Genomic DNA, 16,772 nt, shown 5'->3' with positions numbered 1-16,772 from the left:
AGACCCCTAGACTATATCATTTCTAGATTGTATCGATGTAGAAGTCACGTTATTTGAACCTTGAACCCACAACCAATGTACTGAGAACAATTTGGGGTTAACTTGCCTGCACAGGCAAGAGGAATAAGAGAAAGGGTCTCCTGAGGGCTATTCAGCAGGCATGCACAGTTCAAATGCCTTTGCTGGCTCTGTTTCCCCTGGTGGCACTCATGGGGTGGGGTGGGGGTTGTTCACTGAGTAGGAGGCCAATAGAACATGGAAGGAGCCTGTCGGCAGCACATAAAAGACACACACTGCAAACACTGCTTGCAGGGGGAGTGAAGCTTGTCAAAGTACTGCAGAGGCTGCGAAAGTGAAGAGAAGAGAAAGCAATTATAACCCGAACCTAACAATTCCTTGGCTAATTTTAACTGGAGAGGTGGAATGTATCTGCAGCTTGAAAACGATAGGCAAACGAGTGTTCAGGTACAAAAGACCCACCCACACAGAGCCTGGAATGGTCACTGCAAGAAAGAGTGTATTGCCCGTCAACCATCTGCCCTGGTTCTGATAATGCTTCAGTGGTGGCTCCTCCAGAACAATCAAATGGCCTTAGGGAAGAACAAAAAACCCTAGGCTCAGAGCAGAAGCTCTAACTTTCTGTTACAAGATAAATCAAAGTCAGTAAGACTTTATTAATGTCAAACTTGGCAGAAATGCCACTTTAACATTTCTCAGCTATGAATAATGGAAATCAAATATTAACTTATATTTACTTTTAAATGGAGTTGAAATAGAGTTATTTAGCCAAGGTTTCCTTAACTTTTTGAGTCAAGAGCTAGTACAGCTAATATATTTATTCAGATTGAACTATGTTCACAAATAATTTTAAATATGTTTCCTGTGATTATAAAATGCAGAGATAACAGTGACAACTATTTCTTACTGATGGGATCACGGATGATTCTTATTATTATGAGGGGTGTACCATAGCACTTTAGGGGAGAGCAGAGGACAACTCTTCTTTTCCTCCACCTTTACATGGGTTCCAGGGTTTGCACTTGGGTCACCAGGCTTCCAGGCTATTTCTACTGAGCCAGCTTGCTGACCACCCTGAAAGGTGATTTTCACATTCTTCACATTTTTTGGTATTAGCTTACTTTTTTAAAACAATGTGTATATGTTGATTTTATATTAGAAATAAAGCCTATTCCTTTAAGAATGTTAAAACTTGATTTAAAAGCCATTAAATTAAAATGAGTACAATTTCTATGAAAACAGTTGTAACAAACTGATTTACAATTATTTTAACAAAAAACCAAAACAAAACAAAACTCAAACACATATAAAAAATGTGAAAGACTTTATTAACTGCTCCTTATACTAAATGAGGACTTTGCTGGGAGGAAGATGAGATTGTACACAGGTCATTACTGTGATTTATAACCATGTATGCTGCCTAAAGGCAAATCAGTGTTCTTTGCTTTTCAATTAAGGTTAGCAAATAAAAAGATTAATCATTCATATCAAGTCTTACCCCACCACTATATTCTATGACCACATGGCTGCTGTATTGCTGTGAACTCACACCTTTAGTAATAATCCAAACCCTTTGCAGCAGGAAATTCTGATTGCTTACCCTTTGTGCCTCCCCTTCCCCACAACACAACACTGGGTTGGGGCACTGCTGACACACTAGCTTCCTTGGAATCCCTGTGCCTTGAGGAAGCCATGTAAAGCTTTGCTTATGCAGGCACTTTGTGCCTGTGATGACTACGACACCACATAAATTGCCACTGTTGAAACTGCAGGACCACAACGCAAAGACAGAAGCCGCACACTGAGAATGAGAGAGTAGAAAGACAAACTTTCTACCTAGGCAAAACAAATCCCTGTTTGGTTAAACCCACAGTGGTCACAACTCTGGCTAGCGTAGATAAATGTAATGCCCCTATCCATGTATAGCTGGGAAATGACTCCAAGGAACTGAGGGGATTCAAAAGGTCAAACTAGATCAGAGTCAACAGTGGCTCTCCACCAGAGGCTACTTCAGTTATACTCTCTGCACACAAAACAAATAGCATCACCAGGAAAGAACACACAGGAAATCTAGTGGATTTTTTTTTTTCTTTCAGATAAAGGCTTTTCAGAACCATCTATAGAAGAGTTCATTATCTTTAAAAGATCACTAATATTTTATATCCAAAAAGACCGAAACCCATTTCCTTTTACAATCCTGACGTGTGGTATTCACAAGGAGCACTTAGAAACATCTTTCTGGAGCCAAGAATGTGGCAGCCCACTTCCAGGCCACGATCCAGATGATAGAAATGCGGTGCTGAGTCGAAGAACTGAGCTGCTGAAAGGGGCTGGCCTTTAATATCATTTTCTTTGCAGGTGTGAGGTGTCCCCTCCTTCTGCACAGATTATTTTAAGGAAACCATCCTACTCATAAGCACTATACTTTATTACCTAAGCAAGTCAGACACAAATCTAACAACAACAAAATAGGACAGGAAATAAGCACCAGAGCTAAAAGCACGCTTTGAACTCAAAGGCATTTAATATGCCAGAACTGTGTGGGGTTTTCCTAGGGCCTCATGGAGGCCATAATGTTATAAAAGACCTCATTCTGCAATTTTTGTTTCCTGGGAAGGAGAGTCACCCGCACTGAAAATGAGGCAGTTTCCCACCGATCACAAAATAAAACCAAGGTCTTTTTGAAATAAAAAAAAAGAAAAAGAAAAGAAAGAAAAAGGCATTTAATAAATGTGTGTTTTGAGTATGGGAATCAATCTGAAGAGCAATGAGCACAGCCCACTGGTCCAAGAGCAGCGTTCAGCGCATGCTCCTGGGCTCTCGTGTCCACCCATTCCAGATGGACTCTGGCAAGTCATCACTGCATTTAGCTTCTGCCATGTGTTCCTAAAGGACCTTTCAAGACAAAACACAGAAGACTGCACTGGGTGAGAAGTGTAGCCCGAGCATGACTTTAGAGCATACAAGGAGAAAGAGAAAAGTCATAACCAGGCCATACTGTTGCTTACACTAGCACCACCAGAAGCCATCATTTACTAAGGGCACTCTATGCCTCAAGCTCAACTCCAGCACAGGGATGAAAAACACAAGTCAAAACTGATATTACAATATGTCCACAAATTCTTTGATACTTCTCTCCTTCAGATGTAGAACTTAATCCCGCCCCCCCCCTTGACTGTAGTGTGTACTTAGTAACATGCTTTTATCAAAGAAAAAAGCAGAACCAATAGTATGTGATTTGATAGCCTACATCACAGAGGCCACTGTGGCTCCCACACTCTAGAGGAAGCCAACTATCAGGTCTTGAGAGAGATTCCAGGAGTCCTCTTTGGAGAGGCCAAGCAGTGAAAGAAAGACTTCCTGCTATCAGCCACCCTTCAGTTCTGGTCCAGGATCCAAATGACTGCCACTCTCAGCAAAACCTTGACTGAAAGGATAGGACACAGCTAGAACTACCCAGCCAAGTTGCTTCTGAAGTTCCATGGCACAACAGTGCAAGCACATCCTGTTGTAAGTGATGATTTGAGGGTTAACTTTGAACACATGAATAGAAAACTACTACTAAACAAAAGGACTACTGCAGACACTTTCATCAGAATCCTCTTTCTAATCTCAAGTCATTTAGATTAGTTGTCAATTGTGTAATTAATGACTTCATGTGTCTGCCCATTCCCTGGAAGCAATATCGGTTTGATCAATTCAGAAGGAACAACAAATCCCTTATGCCCCTTCAAAAGCATAATGAACTGAACTAATTAATTTTTGAAAATCTACTCTATTAAAAATTAAACAAGGGCTGCAGGGTATAGCTCAATGGTAGATCATGTAGTCAGCATGCACAAAGGCCCTGGATTCAATCTGTAACAGAAAACAAAGCAAAGCAAAACACAACACCAGGAATGTATAAAAAATTGAATGATTATTTTGCTCTAAAATTTCACATACCCCTTTTTTCTTTTCATCTACGTCAATAAAGAAGCAATGTAGTCTACCTCCAAAGATCTATAAGAGTAAGCTGTCTACTTGATTCCCGACAGTCTATTCAAGGTGCTAATCTGCCATTATTTATAGACCCTTGGCTCCTTTCTGAGCAGCTGTCATTAATAGAACAACTTAGGAATTCAAAACACATTATTCAACTCAACTGCCTCCTGGAATATTAGTCATGTTTCTCAAACCTACAACTGTGTAAGAACTAAAGACGAGCCACATCTTTGGAAGGTTGTGAAGAGCTGCCATGAAAAACAGCAAGATTAATTGTTGCTCACTGACTGACATTCCTTTGAAGCCCCCATTCCTAATCATTCAGGAATCTTCTGTCAGCTTTTAGGCTCCCTCTTCCTGGGAGGGTTCTCTGTCCCAAAGTTACAGATGTGGTCTTCAAAGTGTCTCAGAGCTGTCACCTGGGAACGCCAACATCCTCCACAGACCGGCTGGTCTATCAGGTTGAGAAGGAAAGGGAGGGCAGTGTGTTGTTTCTCCGCTAAAGCATCCCGTTGATGGTCTCATCCTCTCTGAGCCAGGCTTGTGAGTTTGGCTGCCCATCTGAACTCAAGTTCTCTAAAGAACAGGTCACAAGCACATTGGTGCCAGGAGGAGACTGGAGAAAGTCTGAGGGCAGGGAATATGGACTAGACACGTGAGGATGCAAGCAGAAAAAGAGGAACAGAAAAAATGTGCAAGATTGAAGAAACAGAGGGGAAAAAAAGGCAAGGAAGAAAAAGTATAGAGTTTGCTGTTGTTGTTAAAGCAGACATGAGATCAAACAGGATTCTTAAAAGTAGTTACTACTGTGTATGTGCACACTCACACGTGCCATAACACACAAAAAGAACAATGTTGACTCAGTGGAGTTGGTTCTTTCCTACTACCTTTATGTGGGCTCTGAACATCCAACTCAGGTCACCAGACTGTGTAGCGAGCAGCTTTAACTGCTGAGCCCTCTCACCAATTCCCCAAGAGAGTTTTTTTTTTTAAAGGATAAAAATATGGACAAAGAAACAAAGCTCTCTGAAGGAAAGAGGCAGAGAGAAAAGCAGGGGGCAGATGGTGGGAAAGGCAAAGACTGACTCAAGCTTTCTGCCTGAGAACTAGTTAGAAATGGGTAGGGCCACAGTAGACCCAGAGAACAGGAGAAAGACAGGTCAGGCAGGGTAAAATGATTGAGGGAGGTTCTGGGCAAGATGAGTTCATGGTATCTGCAGAATGAGCAAGAGCAGAACCAAGGTGTGACCCAGAAGTGATTACATGGAGCCACTGATCCACAGAGAAGGAATGGTGAGGTCACACTGGAAGACTATGTCAGAAGATGATGACTGAGGACCAAAGTCCAGGGAACACCGACATTTGAGAAACTCAGGGAGAAAGTCTCAGGACAGAAGCAGTGGCTTAAGCCATACGATGAAAACTGGGTTACACAAGTGAATGGCCTCACCTTAGGTGAGTCCACAGTGCTGACCTTGGGAGGGTCCGGTACCCACTGAAGTTTGCAAGGTGTAGTGTTGGGAGAGGAGACTTTACAGTGAAAAATGTCCCAAGCAGCTCCGGGGCCCCTTTCTGTACCCACTGCATGTGTCTGTTTCACATGTCCCCTAGATTTAGGAGTGAGCTGGGGTCTTGTTTTGTGCATCCTCAACTGACTGTCAGCACAGCTCCCATCACCAGCACAAACTCTAGATACTGCCGGGTCTACTCTAGGACAACTGGAGAATGTGAACTAGGAAAAGTCTCAAAATGACATTACTCTTGACCTGTGTCTAGGAGTTATCAACAGAGACTGATATAACTGTGCAAAGATACAACTACAGGTATAGTTATAATTTACAATATGCAAGACCCTGGTTCTAATCCCCAGTACCACAAAACAAGAAGACCAAGAAAACCTACCTACAGAGTCAATAAACATAGTGTTGGCAAAAAACAAAACAAACCACTAACTAATCGAAAATACAACACATCTATACAACTGAATACCATAAACCTTCTCAATGCACAAAGATCAATAACCAATAAAACCATACAAAAACCATCCCCCTAGCACAGCTAACAGATATGGGTTAGTATAGGCTCCAATCACTCCTAAGGTGGAAAACAAAAGACCTCAATTCCAGCACAGCTACCTGGAGCTTCCACTGCGAATCTCTGTAAAAAGAGAACTTGGAAATGTATGAAGGAGGGGGAGCACTACAGAGTGCCGGAACCGGACTTAAGTCACCTCTGAAGGAGACAATATACCTTTTGTAAAAAAAATACCTCTTAACTGCAGAACCAACCACAGGGACGGACGGTTTCAGCCCCCAGGAGCAACAATCTGAAGTCTGAAGAGGACTATACCACTGGGAAGTGGTGGGTAAAAGGAAGCCAGAGGCGCCCTCTAGCGACAGGTAAAGGAGAGGAGGCAGCAAGTATTGGAGCCTGTAACACAAGGGAGGCCTAAACAATCAGGACTTCACCCCTACCCCTAGCCAACCTCAAGCAAGACGCCGCCACCCACCCACACTCTCATCCCACAAGTCAATCAAAAATGCCCCCAGAAACAACCAAAAGCAGACTAACAGTATTCCAAACAAAACCGAGGACCTTTAGATAAACATTTGTGACCTAAAAACTGTTAAATCAGAATTTCAAAAGCCGAGATTAAAAACAGACAAAAGCGACCAGAAGTGCAATAAAAACTGAGTAGGGAAAAACTAAGCTGTGGAGATGAAGTCTTAAGTGTCAACATGACCAAAGGAGAACAGTTCAAATGAACACTTAATAAAGGACACTCAGGAGATTGAAAAGAACAAATCCAAAGGATGAAAGAGAGAACTGAAAGAGCAGGCAGGTAAAGTTGAGCAGCACACATGCATTTGAAGTCACTGGAAAAGAAACCGCAAAACAAAAGTACAACACTTTAACTATAATCCAGTAACACCTTCTAGAACAAGGCGGCACAAATCTACATGTACATTGCTAGAATCTCCTGAGTGCTAGGGGCTGGGATGCAGCTCAGTGCTTGCCTAGCGTGCATGAAGTGCTAGGCTTCATCCTCAGTACCACATAAACAGGGCTTGGTGCTGTGTGCCTGGTATACTAACATTCTGGAGATACAGGCAAGGAGACCAGAAGTTAAAGTTCATCCTAGACTATGTAGGGAGTTCAAGGCCAGCCTGGGATACATGAGGTCCTGTCTCGAAACAAACAAAAAACTGTGCTAGTATTCTCAACTCTGAACCACATTCTAGGAAAACAGTCTTACCCATGCCCCCCATCTTTCACATACACACAACCACAATGTTTTATGATTTTAAAAAGACAGGGCTAGAGAGATGACTGAGGGGTTAAGAGTGCAAAATGCTCTTGCAGAGGACCTGAGTTCAGTTCCCAGCACCCATGTCTGGTGGCTCACAACTGCCTCTAACTCTAACTCCAGGGATCCAGTGTCCTTTTCTGGCCTCCATGGATACCTGCATTCATGTACGTGTGAACACACTCCCACACACAGTTGCCTTTTCAACAAATTCAAGGGAAGAGAAGGTGGAGTATTTGATCTAGAAAAGGCTAGGAAGAATGCCCATTACAAGTCCGAACTCAGGGGAAACTGCCTCAAGCCTTTTGGGAAAAGCTTTCTAGGAAAGACAATCAGGCAGACCCCCGAATGTCCTTGTACTTGCAGAGTCCTAGCAGTCTTACTGCAGAGCCAAACTCACTGTTTTATTCATTTGAGACAGCTTCACTCTTACCCAGGTGATTTCCTGGGGGTTTGTTTTCAGGAAGCAACCTTGGGAGATGAGGGAGCACTTCCCCTAAAGAGCTTCCACCTACTAAATGCAAAAGATTTCCTAAGTTCTCCATTCTTCTAGGACACAAACTTGTCATGTAGACATTCATATGAACTTACATGGGATGTGAGAAGCATAAAGAACCACTGCAAATGAACACGGAGCTTTGGCTACTGCTTTTTTCATAAGTAATAAAGTCCTTTGTCCCTGGTGAGAGAGTCTTGTCTTCACCAGTATCCAGGAAACAGTAATAAGCAATTCTATCAGCTGGGGAGTAAGGTAAGAGCCTCAGTCCATCAAAACTCCCAACACTACCAAGGAAGTTCTACTCCACTAGAAGCTGATGGGCAGATTGGAGCAAAGGACAGACAGTGGGCATTTAACGGGTGTAGAACAAAGACTAACACTTAGGGCAGAAGAACATACAAATGTGTGTATGTCCTCAGAAAGTAAACAATACAATTCTGGAAATGGGAGAAGGTGAAGGGAAACAGGAAAGCATCCTAAGTATTGTGTAGGCAACAAGTGGAGACAGCAGACAGCTTTAAAGGTTGACAAGCTAGAGAGTGAAAGATGAACTAAGACAATGGAGGGCTGAGGACACTGAAAAGGGCACAAATTAAAGATCATCACTAGGAAAAGGAAAAAGATACAGAGTATACATGTATGAAATTGCCAAAGAAAAAACAAAAGATATTTTAAAAACTGACAGAGCAAGAAAAACAAAAACAAAACGGCACTTGTCATATCAGCAACTATAAATAGGCTCAATTTATTTATCAAGAGGTTTTTAACTGACTTACAAAAGAAGACTCAACCTTGTATTAATACAAAAGTGACTCAAAGGGGCATAAAAATGAACAAGGATATTGGGCAAATACAAACAAAGTGTAGGTCAAGATCCTAATATCAGACAAAGTAGAATGAGGGGGAAAAACAGCAGTTAATTTCACCATCTGTGGTGGTACATGCCTTCACTCTAAACTGGATGCTGAGCCAGGATGATCACATGTAGAAGGCCAGGCAGAACAATTTAGCGAGACCCTGCTAAAAATGAAAGTATAAAGGATTCTGGGGATATAGTCCATTGTAGAGCACATGCTTACATGTGTGAAGCCTTGGGTTCAATCCCTGTGTGTGTGTGTGTGTGTGTGTGTGTGTGTGTGTGTGTGTGTGTGTGTGTGAGAGAGAGAGAGAGAGAGAAAGAGAGAGAGAGAGAGAGAGAGAGAGAGAGAGAGAGAGAGAGAGAGAGAGAGAGAGAGACAGAAAGACAGAGAGACAAGAGACCAGACAGATGGTATTTAGATACATTTTATTATATATGTGTTTATCCATGTTATGTTCTACTTTAGTATCTATTACTGTGACAAAACCCTACAATCAAAAGAAAAGATCCCCAGATCACAGTGCATCCCAGAGGGAATCAGGGTAGAAATTTAAAGAGGGTAGGAACCTGGAAGAAGGAACTGAAGATGAGACCTCAGAGGAATGCTACTTACTGACTTGCTCAGTCTGCTTTCTTATACCACCCAGGACCACCTGGCTAGCCTTTCCATTATCAATCACTAACCAAGAAAACTGACGGAGGCATTTTCTCAATTGAGGTTCCACTTCCCAGATAACTCTAGCTTGTGTCAAGTTGACAGAAGACAATCAGGACAGAGGCTGTTTGTACCTGTGTGCACTGTTGCCCACAGAAGCAAGAAGAGGCACTGGATCCCTTGGAGCCAGAGTTACAGGTGTTTGTGAGTCACCAAGCATGGGTCCTGGGATCCGAAATCCAGTCCTCATATGAGCAGCAAGCACTCTTAACCTCTGAGCCATCTCTTCAGCCCCAGAACACACTTTTTTTAATTGCGAAAAGCCATACTTCACAACAAAGGTATAGCAATTAGAAATATCTATGCAACAACTATTAATAGACACTTTTGTCTTGTTTTTGAGACATGAAGTCCTGGTTGGCCTCAAATTCATGGCAATCTTCCTACCTTGGCCACTGAGTGCTTAGACTACAGGCAAGAGAAACCATATATGACCCATAGCAACCATTTTTGCTAAAACAAAAGCCACAGAAGATTGTAGAGAAGATATACAAGATAATCCTAGGAAATTTTAACAGGCCAAATGGACAAAGAATATAAGCAGTAAAACAGAACAGCTTTTAAAAAAGAGAATATATACTGAATTTTATATCCAGATAGTATAAATGAAGAAGTATATATTATTCAAAATTATTTGGGCAGTAAAACTGAGTTGAGAAAAGGTTTATCATATTGAGTGAAGAATTATAATGCAGTAGGCTGGAGAGATGGCGCAGTGGTTAAAGGGGAGGCTCACAACCAAAGTGTCAAGAATATAATTATCATCATAATCCAGGTCAGGTCAGTGTAGCAATGATAGGCACATCCCTGGCATCGCTGAAACAATATACTCCCTTCACTTCATTATTTATCCAGTCAACTGTCACAGAACTACACAAAAAATAACTTAAACAATTTAAATAACAATTTCTGCCGGGTGGCGGTGGTGCATGCCTTTAATCCCAGCACTCGGAGGCAGAGTCAAGTGGATCTCTGTGAGTTCGAGGCCAGCCTGGTCTACAGAGCGAGATCCAGGACAGGCACCAAAACAACACAGGGAAACCCTGTCTCAAAAACCAAAAATAAATAAATAAAATAAAAATAAATAAAATTAAACAACAATTTCTTTTGGGATGAGGGGGTGCATGCCATAGCACCCATGTGGAAGTCAGGGGACAACTTGTGGAAGTCTGTGAGTTCCACGGACTGAACCCAGGTCAGGCTTTGTGGCAAGGGCCTTTACTCACTAAACCATCTTGCTGACCCTGAATAATTCTTTTTCTGGAAGATGATTCACACCTTCTCTGTGAAGTTCAACAGATGTTACATGTCTCATTTTGGTCACTACACAGTGTTTCCACCTTCACTGGTCTGATCTGGCTTTTGAAGCTAAGACTATAAACGGAACATTTTCTTGACCACTACAAACTTGTCTCACTGGGAATTTCTGAAGTGGAACATCTGCTTTCATAGACAAACCAAACTCATGCTCAACTTAAAGATACAGTTAAATACTGAATAATGAACTCCCAGATAACACATAAAGTTCCAGTTTTTCATTATCTCTATCATAATGATTAACTCAAGAGGCAGCAACAGAAAAGCATCAATATCCCCTTTCTCTGGTTAACTCACGCCTCAGCTTCAGCTAATGGTTCACTTCTATACATTTTTATTAGAAAAGACCTCCGGTAGACCAGTAAAGAGGTATTTTCTTATTAACCCAAGGGTGCCATCTAGTGACGACTGTGGGAATATGTTATAGAAAACTTCAGTTCATGGTGCTTGTCATGCAGACTTAGGACCTGATTTAGATCCCCAGCACCCACATGAAGGCTGGGTTTAGGGACTGATAATCTCAGTGCTGAGGTGGGGGAAGGTAGGCATTTCCCTGGAGCTTGACAAACAGCCAGTTTGGCTGAGTTGGTGAGCTCCAGATTTAGTGAGAGACCCTACCTCAAAAATTAAGGTGGAGGGAGGAAATGCCTGATGTCAACCTCTGGCCTCTATATCCATGTACATACACCTGCCTGTGTATGCAAGCACATATACTGTTTTAGTTACTTTTCTCTTGTTACAAAATATTAACAAAAGCAATTTAAGGAAGGCTTTACTTTGTCTAAGTTCAAAGTATAGTCCACCATGGTGGGAAAGTTAAGAAAAAAGGAGCAACTGGTTACACTGTGTCTGCAGTTAAGGTAAGAAAGCAACGAATGCTGTACACAGCTCACTTTCCCTATAGTCCAGGATCCAGGTCAGAGCTGGTGGTACAGTCTACAGTGGGTAGCTCTTCCTACTTCAAGGAACTTAAGATAAGCATGCCCAGATGCCTACCTCTCAGGTGATTCCAGACCATATCAAGTTGATTGCTGAGACTAATGCACACACATGCACACAGGAAAAAAAAAGAAAATTGTGCTTATTTTATCCCAGTTCAGCTTTCTGAAATGACTTTTAAAATGCACCAAAAATGGTAGCAATACCACTATGCTTGAAACAAGCTTCCTAACACACACACACACACACACACACACACACACACACACACACACACCGCACTGAAACTTCTAGCATACCCTGCTTATATCGCTGCTCAGATCACTAATCACTTAGGATATGGCATCTTTTAGTTTCATGGAACTCTGAAAACTTAGTATTATGTTTATCGAGTCAACATCCTAGCTTCTTAGATCTCAGCCCAGAGGGTAGATGCCTGACTAGTTACTCAGCCATCTACAATACTTAAAACAGTTCACCCACACCAGCTAATGGTTTATGATGATGGCATTTTCAATACCTTTAAAGATGTTTCCAATGATGAGGCCCTGGCTTCTCCTTCAAGGGCAGCAGAGGGCAGCCTCTGGGCTCTTTTCACATGTTCCCTTCTGAACCACAAGTGGGCACATAAACCCTGTTAATGTTTTGCACCGGCCTTGGGTTCCATCTACCAAGTGCTTGTGAGGTACCAGGCAGTCTACACAGCCCCAGGTAGGTGCCTAGGGATCCTAAAGAGCACACTCCACCTCTCTCCCCTATCCCTTGTCTCAAGTGTTTGTGCCAAGCAGGGAACAAATAGCAGAGCTGGGTGTTCCTGGCAAAGCAGCTGCATGTGTAAAACTAGAGGTGCGAAGAAGCAGTGTATTCAGAGAACAAGAGTGGAAATCTTGTGCATCAGGAGCAGAACATGCAGGTACCAACACCCTCTTTTCTTCTTTTCTTTCTTTTGTGGGGCATGGAAGGAAAATATATCAGGAGGCCACAGAATGAACTGTAACCAAGACAGGGAGGCTAAGCCAATTTAGTCTGAAGGAAGCAACTGAGTTGGCAAAGGTTTCAGTTTGGTTAGTACCATCCCAACATGGAATGTATGCAGTGTGGATGCTGGGAAACTACTGTATTTGAGTAAAAGGCAAAGGTAACACCAGAAAGGAATGGAAGGCTGGCTTTGGCAAACTACCTCCCATGTGGCTGTCCAAAACAGCCTTAGAAGCCTAAAAATGGAGCACAAGCCGGCCTGCTGAGCACAGTTCCCCATTCTTCTGACCTACCTCCACCTGTCACCACTACAGTCCAGACAAAAAGCAGCACCCGAACCTGAGTAAAAAGTGTTCTTTCTTCTCATCTGTAAGGAGGATGAAAACGTGGGACTGGGATGGGGGGGTCAGGGCTCCTCTAAATCTTAAAGACTTAAAGAAAGGTGTGGGTGAGGCTGTGCCAGCTCCCAGGCACTAAGCGCGAGTTACGCATCAGGACCTAACTCTTGTTCTTTGGTGATATGCTGTTTATATTTTAGGTAAGTATTCCCCTTTTCTTCCTTCCTTCCTTCCTATTTTTGTAAAGTTCAGTCTTAAAATGTCGCCCACATTAAGTAGAACCAAATAAAGCAGTTTTGGGTTCAAAGAAAGCAGTTCTGTTTATGTGCCCTGCTACCCGGAAGGCTGGGTACAAGCTGAAAGCAGAATGTCAGAGGTATTAGCTACTTTTCTTATTGCTATGAGCACATAAACTAACATGCAACTTAGGCTTTAGTTTGGCTCAGTGTCAGAGCATATATGGTCTATGATGGTGAGACATGGCATGGGTAGCCCTACAGCAGCAAGAACATGTGGCAGCTCCTGGGGTTTTATTGCCCCCCCCTTTTTTTTTAAGATTTATTTACCTTCTATTCTATGTGTGTAGGTGTTTTACCTGCATGTATGTCTGTGTACCACATGTGTGAAGTGCCTGCAGAGGCCAGATACTATGTGGGTGCTGGGAAAGGATCCTCTGCAAGGGCAGCCAGATGGCTCTTAACTACTGAGCCATCTCTCCAGCCAAGACAACTGCTTGTGAGATTGGGCCAGAACTGGTGCTGGGCAATAATCCCTAAGACCTGTCCCCAACAACTGGCTCCCACCAATTCCACAAGCCTTTCTAAACAGTACCACCAAGTGGGGACCTGGTATTTCAACACCGGGCAAGAGTGTTGTAAGAACTGGCCATTTCTTTCCAGCGTTCTTGTCTGCTGAAACATGGAGACAGTTCTTTTCAATACTGTAGGGCCAGTACTAATGAATGAGCCATCTCTCAGAGTGGGGGACTAATGGAGTACAAGCTGTACTTCAAGAGAGGATTTCCTTAGCTCTATGGTGAGAGAAGGCATCTAACAGCCAAACTGGTCACTCCCTTGCCTCTCTTCAGCCTCTGTTCTAGTTCCTTCCTGGTACTGTCACCTAAGAAGATCAGTCTGGAGCCACATACTATCAACTATTCTTAATGTGATAGTGATTTAAAATGTTGTTGTAGTCTGGTAGTCCTGAGGCCTGACTCTGGGGCCTCACTCACACTAGTCAAGCCTTTACTATTAAGCTATATCCCCAGCCCCCAAGTTGGTTTTGTTTTGTTTGCTTGTATGTTTTTTAGACAAGGCACTTGAAGCCTTAGGCCAAAGGCTGAATTCCTATTGGAATTCAAGAAGACAAACTATTTTGAAAGTGCTGAGGGATTCATTTAGAAGAACAAGTGAGACCCCTTACAGAGGCAGCACCGTGATTGGATCTTAGCTTCTATTTCTGAGCTCACTTTTGTCATAGCCACGGACAAAATGTAACTCCAGCTGGGGAGTAGTGGCACATCTGTGCTGTTAATCTCAGCATCCAGAAAGCAGAGGCAGGCAGATCTCTGAATTCCAGGCCAGTCTGGTCTATAGAGGGAGTTCCAGGTCAGCCAGGGCTACACAGCTAGACTGTCTTAAGGGGCGGTGGGGGGGGGGGGGGTATACAATTCCAGCTCAGGCTAGGAGTAGGTAGCTCTGAACTGCTCGTGGGAAAATCACAACTTAAGAAAATAATTACATTTGGATTTTAGGTGCACACGTGTGTGTGTGCGCATGTTGGGTGGTTTGGATGGAAATGTCCCCCAGGCTTGGTCTCAGCTCACCAGCTGCACTGTTCAGGGAAGGAAGCACAGAACCTTTAGGAGATACAGCCTTGCTGGATGAAGTGAATCATAAGAGGTGGGCTTTCAGGGTTAATAGCCACTCCACTTCTTGCTCTTCCTCTGCTTCCTGGATGTGGATAAAATGGGATGAGCTGACTTCCTGAGCCTGTTGCAATGCCTCCCTCACCACCACAGACTCTCCCTCTGGAACTTTAAGTCAAAATAAGCTCTTGCCTCTTTTTTGTTTTTTTTGAGACAGGGTTTCTCTGTGCAACAGCGCTAGCTGTCCTAGAACTCATTCTGTAGACCAGGCTGGCCTTGAACTCAGAGAGATCTGCCTGCCTCTGCCTCCCGAATGCTGGGATTAAAAATGTGTGCCACCACTGCCTGGCAAACTCTTGCTTCTGTAAGTTGCTTTTGGTCATGGAGTTTCATCACAGCAACAGAAAAGTAACTAAGAGAGAGAAAGAGAGGGGATTGGTACGTGTGAGCGCAGCCGTGTGTATATCTTGGCACATGTGGGCAGTCAGAGGACAACTTATAGGAACTGGTTCTCTCGCTGGGTCCCAGGAATCAAACGCAGGACTTCAGGCTTGCCTGGAAAGTATTTTTATCCACTGAACCATCTTACTAGCCCTTAAAAGGTTTTTGTTATTGGTGGTGGTGGTGTGCATGAATGCACACATTCCTGTGTGTGTGTGTGTGTGTGTGTGTGTGTGTGTGTGTGTGTGTGTGTATTATGATGTATGCACACAGGATCTGCCTGTCTCTGCCTCCCAATACTGGAGTTGCAGGTATGCACAGCTGTGCCCGGCTTTTTACATGGGTGCAGGGGATTTGAACTCAGATTCTCACACTTTTACAGCAATGTTTCACCCACTGAGCCATCACCATAACATCTATATAAATTTGACTACTGACCATTATTCTAGCTTCAGAATAAAAATATAACACTCAATGATATATTTTCTCATTAATAATAACAGCTGTCACTTTTCTGGGCCATTTTCAAGCTAGCATGCTGCAGACACGGTGCTCCATGCTCTTCAGGTACTGTCTTGTTTGACTTTCACAGTCTTGTCCAGCAGGGTCATTAACTCCCTTTACTTAGATAGAAATGATGCTGTATAAGGTCTGCATTACTTCTGGGAGCCATCAACTCACAAGCACCCTCAGTCTGTTTGAGGTCCAGAGTTTTCAATTTAGAAGCAAACAAAAATATTTTAAGACTGTAAGTTTCTAAAAGACTGAGTGCTTGTAGTAAACTTCCAGAATGGCAAGAAAATCAATCGTTATTCCAAAAATAAACTGCAGTTTTATGAGTGAAAAAATGAAAGGCTGCCTTTAGGCAAATACTAAAATAGTCCATTTTTTTATTGTTTTCATTAATTATTTACAGTAACTGAAAATATTTTGGAATATGTTTGGAAATCCACCAGGGTTTGGGAAGCCCATGATCACTGTTCATGAGGCTACTCTAGGTATAACGATAGGTGTGTACTGTTATGTGCTGGAACACAGGGACCAGTAAGGAAGTTTTTGATTTCCAAATAGTTAGTTGACGGCATGAAACACAGTGACAAATCATACATTCTCCAAACAGAATGCAATGATAGGATGCAGCACTGGGTCTTACAGGAAAGTAACCAGCCGTGCTTCATACAGTCAGAGGGGAGGAGGGGATGTAGTGAAGGAAGAGAGACAAGTCGGTCAGCTGGCCATGTGCTCTGCTCATTCCAGGAGAGGGCAAAGCCCAGGCACAGATGCAGAGGTGGAAAGCCAGAGCTGCCCTAGTGTGGACTGGAAGGCAGGCTCCAGACCATGAAGAAATGAAAACCAGTAAAGGTTTGAAGCAGGAAGCAACATGGTCAAAGGCATCCTTTAATTAAAGCCTTCAGGGACAGAGTGAAGCAGCAAGAATGTGGGCAACATAGAAATGGGTTCAAAACTTGGCTGAGAACTTTTACACAAGACTGTTTAGTCAGGGTTTTTA

General features: G+C 42.9%; 1 protein-coding gene across 2 annotated transcripts in view; it reads right to left on the bottom strand.

Annotated features, from left to right (window-relative positions):
* Hacd2 (3-hydroxyacyl-CoA dehydratase 2) overlaps positions 1–16,772 on the bottom strand; it is an 89,460-nt gene that overhangs the window by 47,657 nt on the left and 25,031 nt on the right. The window contains exon 1 of one of the 2 annotated variants that reach the window (XM_052740434.1): positions 6,271–6,328. The exons of the other annotated variant lie outside the window; for it this stretch is intronic. The gene's annotated coding sequence lies outside the window, so the exon portion shown is untranslated. Of the gene's footprint in view, positions 1–6,270; positions 6,329–16,772 lie in introns of those variants that run through there. 2 annotated transcript variants of the gene reach the window in all.

This window comes from Peromyscus californicus, unplaced genomic scaffold, assembly GCF_007827085.1.
Source record: "Peromyscus californicus insignis strain IS unplaced genomic scaffold, ASM782708v3 Scaffold_16__1_contigs__length_79575227, whole genome shotgun sequence".
In the NCBI taxonomy this organism is placed as follows: Eukaryota; Metazoa; Chordata; class Mammalia; order Rodentia; family Cricetidae; genus Peromyscus; species Peromyscus californicus.
This window is presented reverse-complemented; position numbering and strand designations above follow the sequence as displayed.